The sequence below is a fragment of the Equus caballus genome, unplaced genomic scaffold (assembly GCF_041296265.1).
Source record: "Equus caballus isolate H_3958 breed thoroughbred unplaced genomic scaffold, TB-T2T haplotype2-0000440, whole genome shotgun sequence".
NCBI lineage: Eukaryota > Metazoa > Chordata > Mammalia > Perissodactyla > Equidae > Equus > Equus caballus.
Window position 1 is genome coordinate 1,648,759 of NW_027222395.1, and position 5,170 is coordinate 1,653,928.

At 44.2% G+C, this 5,170-nt stretch overlaps 1 non-coding gene across 1 annotated transcript; it reads right to left on the reverse strand.

Moving 5' to 3' along the window:
• Positions 1–3,650: 3,650 nt before the first annotated feature.
• Positions 3,651–3,791, reverse strand: MIR8939 (microRNA mir-8939). The gene has a single exon (NR_130427.1). It is a non-coding gene; the product is annotated as a microRNA 8939 (primary transcript).
• Between the last annotated feature and the right edge of the window lie 1,379 nt (positions 3,792–5,170).

A 5,170-nucleotide genomic window follows, 5' to 3' on the forward strand; every position in this document is an offset into this window, starting at 1 on the left:
GTATGTCTGTGAAGGTGTTTCTGGAACAGATTAGCATTTGAATCTCTAAACTGAGTAAAGAAGTTCATTCTCACCAATGTAGGTGAATGATATGTAATCTATTGAGGGTATGAGTAGAAAAAAAGGCAGAGTAAGGGCAAGTTCATTCTCCACATGCACTGGATATCCATTTTCTCCTTTCTTTGGACATTGGTGCTTCTAGTTCTTGAACCTTCAGGTTCAGACTGGAACTTAACACTATTTGCTTCCATGATTCTTGTGCCTTTGGGTTTGGACAAGAACAATACCACCTATTTTCTGGGCCTCCAGCTAGCAGACAGCAGATCTTGGGACTGACATAATCACATGAGCCAATTTGGCATAATAAATTGCTTCCTAGATATTAATATATGTATTCTGTTGGTTCTGATTTTCTGAAGAACCGTGACTACTACACTTATATCATAAACTTTGTAAAACATTCTTATTTCTGCTTCAGGCAATCAATTATATATTTGAATGATTAAAAAAAGAGAAAAAATGTTGACTTTGTAAATTAACCTTTATTTTGCCCATTTTAGGAGATTTTGGTTCTTTATGTAGACCACAATGACAATGGTTCTAGGAGTCACCCAAGTAGCAAGTCTGAGCCATCTCCTGGATGATTGATAGAGTGTTAATTATGTGTCCAAGAGAGTGCTTCCAAGTAGGTAAACTCTCCCTTACCTGCCGTGCTTGGGCTTCATTGACTAAACACCCTCCAGATCCCATCCCAGTATGCTCTGCCAGCTCCTACTGGAAAGTGCAGGTGAGAAATTATAGCGCTTTGGGGAATATTTTTTTCTCTTTTATCAGACCCGACACCTCTCTGCCTCAGTTGTATGGTGACTTAATTCCATTTATTGGCATAATGACTTGGGGAAAGATGGGTGTTTATCATGAAGAAGCACATGTTGACTTGTAGGATAGAAGCTTCTGTGTAGCCCCTGAGTGAGGGAGAATAGCTAGGTATTACAGGGGGGATGGGAAACTTTATTACCTTCAGAGGGTTCCAAGAAACGTAGGAATCCAGGAACTCAGGGACGTCAATCCAGAGGTCTCCATCCCAGGGATCAGGGTCCTATCCTGTCCCAGCCAGGCCTCAGCATGCAGTCTTCCTTGGGTGGTGATTCAGCCTCTTTGGAGTCTCCACCACTGGCTCTCACCATTAGGCCCTTGGCCTTGGCCTCAGCTTTCTCTGCACTCCTGCTGCAGAGAAGCCGTTGCCCCTGAGCCCCTCCTACTTTCGGGTTTAGCTTTCAGGTGACAGTTACTTGTGAAAAATGCCCATATTAGCAAAACATAAGGTCTGAATACAGAAAATAAAACAAACTGCATTCTGTTTTGAAATAAATGACAATTTTAACCAAAACCTCTCAAGTGTTCCATTTGGTTCTTGAAAAATAAATTACTCAACTACTCCTAATTCAAAGAAAAATAAGGAAAAAAATCAGAAATATTGATAAGGAAAGTGTGAGAGAGTGAATGGTGTAGGATGCCACTGAGATGGCAACACTGAAAAATCCAAATACCAATCAGAAAGAATACCAAAGTAGACCAATGGAAAGACGAGGAAAATTTAAAATGGAAAAATAAACCAGAAATTCTAAAAGAAATCAAATGTTTAAATGACACATGCTGTCTCTGTTTCATAGATATCTCTAAAGTGAATTAAATAAACTTTTTGACAGTATGCTATCTAAAATAGCACTCATTGAGGGAATATTTATTGAGCAATACTACGTGCCAGACACAGTTCCAGACTCTGGAAAATACATTAGAGAATAAATTAGATATAAATTAAAATGCATATTATGTAAACTAATGATAAACATAATGGGAAAATTTAAGGAAGATGGAATATGAGGAGATGCAATGGAGATAAATTGCTATTATACAAGGTAGTCAATGAGATCCTCACTAACGAGAGATTTAAAGGAAAGAATCATGTGAATAGCAGTGTGGAGATTCTCTCAAACAGGTGAAAGAAAATGCAGAGAAATTGTGAGGGGACTTTATTGTGGTAAGAGGTGCTCTGTATATGTAATGCTGAGGTGTTATTTGAACCTAATAACCCCACTTTAGGGAAATATCCTAAGGTTGCACTGTATGTGCTAGAACTGCCCTGTTGTTATCACATGGGCTTTTACTAAATATGGTAATAATAACAATGACAGTCGTGAAAGAAAGGAAGAGAAAAACACTACCACTTTGAAGAATATATGTCTTGCACTGCAAATAAGGCCCCTTGGAAACAAGGCTAAAAATGTGCATCGTAAAGACTCTCTTCTGTAACGTTCTCCAGCCTGGACAATGAGGAAAGTGGCATAATCAAAGGCATTAAAAACTGGTAGGGGACAATAAGGAGAGATGGCATCATCAAGGGCATCACAAACTGGTAGGGGTAAAACAAAAAAAAAAGAGCTTCAGCTGACTCAGGTTCAGCTCTGTAAGGAATCTCATAAAGATGCCTGGAACTGAGCTGTGAGAAGAGCCCAATCTCTTGGTACAGCCAGTACCTATTCTCTGAATTGTGCTTGTGTTTTGTCATTCTTGAGTTTAAGTATACTCTTGATAAATGCTAAGGGCTAGTCTCTGTATTCTATGAGGAAATACAGAATGGGTTTAATGTCCATGCTCTGGATGAAATAATGAAACAATAAAAGGGGGAGAAATGCACCCTCACAAACAACAGGATAATGGGAACAGGCATTTGAACACATTCTCTGTGGTCCTTGAGCCACAGGCTGGGATTAGATTGCCGCCAACGCACCAGTCTGAGGATGGAGCAGAGTGCTTCGAACTGGAGTCAGATGCCAGTGACTCTTTGGAAACTGGTATCAGAATAGGTAAGCTGTGGTTTTGTTATTGATTAGGTGGTATTTGCTCAAGCTAGTCAGACATAATTATAAAGTTATTTACAATTGAAACTAGGGGAGCCTATCTAATTTGAGTGATATGGAGATGAAAGATAATAATTACAATTTAATGTAAAGTTTAGATACATATATGCCTGTGTTTGTGTGTGTAAATAAACCAATATTTGTGTGTTGAAATCTTAACCCCCAGTACTTTGGAAAATTACTGTGTTTGGAGATAGAGTCCTTGAGGGTGTAATTATCTTAAAATTAGGCAGTTAGGGGAGACCTTAATCCAGTAAGATTGTTTACTTTATAAAAGTAGGAGATCAAAATATAAACAGAGAGAAAAGATCATGTGAAGACAGACGAAGATGACCATCTGCAAGCCAGGGAGACAGAGGCTACAGGAGAAATCAACCCCATCAGCACCGTGCTCTAAAAGCCTAGAATCCAGAACAGTGAAAAAACAAATTTATGCTGTTTCAGCAATCTAGTCTTTGGTACTCTGTTATGGCAGCCCCAGAAAAAAATAGAACAAGTACTAGCATATTTATGTATGTATTTCTCTATATATGTGTGTGTGTATGTGAAGCAGATGGATGATAGTGTTCTTCACATTAAAAAAGAATGAGTACTGGCTTGACTATGATCTTTAGTTAAAAATTCCCGAGAAGAGCTTTCTGAGGGGGGAGGGGATCCAAGATGGCACTGTGAGTAGTCCTCTTTGTCTCTCCCCCTTCGAGTCTACAATTATTTGGACACTTATCGCTTAACAAAGGATATCCAGACAGCATCTCAGGACGTCTGAGATACCCACATGACTATACATCGGAAGGCAGATGGACTTTCCTCCGGGAGGATGTGGAAATAGGTGAAAACTCTCCGACCCTGACCAAACAGCCTAGTACCCGCAAGCGGCTTTCTTCCAACGGACACCCCCAGAAGATCAACACACATCTAGGGCAGGAGCGAGCACAAAACAGAGGAGCGACGGTGGAAACAGGTGACCAGAACCCTACCTAAACCCCCCGCAATTACTCCTAAACGCAGAGGGAAACTTTGGAGTTGCACACCTGGGCCCCCGCGGAGAGTCTCTCCCTGCCATTGGCGGGGAGATCCCGCCTGGTGTTTGCGGCGCCCGGAGGGTCCCAGAGAGAGTCGCTGAGGGTACGGAGGTCTCCCCGCTGCCACTGCCGGCACAGTGGGGCTAGGGATTGCCGGAGATCTCGGAGAGGACTGGGTCTGGAGGAAGCTCCAGAGTTCTGCCCAGGCAGCAGACAAAACCCTCTGTCTGCCATTAGTGGAGGGGCCACACCCAGCATTCAACTCCAGGAAAGTCCCGGAGAGAATCCCAGAGGGTGAAGTGACCTCCAGCTGCCGTTGCCTGCCCCATGGGGCTAGGGATTGCCAGAGATCTGGGAGAGGACTGGGGCTGGGTGAAGCTCCAGAGGCCCACTCCGTGCCCCAGAGGGGAAGATCCAGAGTTCTGCCTGGGCAGCAGACAAAACTCTCTGTCTGCTATTAGCAGAGGGGCCATGCCCAGCATCCACAATACCGGGAGGGTCCCGGAGAGGAGAATATTAGGCAGGGTAGCAGCTGACCAGCTACCACTGAAATCAGGATCTCCGGCTATCCCCCCAAGACAGGACAAAGGGCTCCCCGAGTTCCTGGGGAACAGGACTGGGGCTGGGGGGAGTTCCAGCGACCTAGCTCCATAGCCTAGGGGGAAACCCTACAGGCTCACAGCAGCCTCAGGGAAAGCCTTTGCACAGCACCAGTAGAAAGCACCCAGCCGGCAGCCACAAGGCTGGAAGACCCCAGGACAAAAGCAGCATAGCTAGGTGAACTAATCACAGACTGTAGAAGATGCCAATAGCTCTCCTGTGACCCATAGTGGACAAGTGAGATTTTGTGGGTGTGGACAGCAATGGAGCGACAAATATAAGTGATCCCACCTCTGGCCGCTGGAAAAGCCCATAACACCATTGCAGACCCCAAGGAGGGAGCACATCTAGGTGGGCTGCAACAGTAGGCACCAGCAGCCTGAAGCCCCCCTGTGACGGCCCCCACGGCAGAGGAGGGAATCCAAAGGACCACTGTGACTACGAGGAGGGGCCCAGGCCCAGTTAGCAACTGCGGACAGGCTTCCTGGTTGGAGCAGTATAAACAGCTGCTCCCACACCGCAGCAGCGGAAACAAGTGAAAGGAGCAACTAAACTCTATCTCTATGTGGAGGCACAAATCAACAACATCAAGCAATATGAAAAAATACATTAAATCTCCAGAACAGA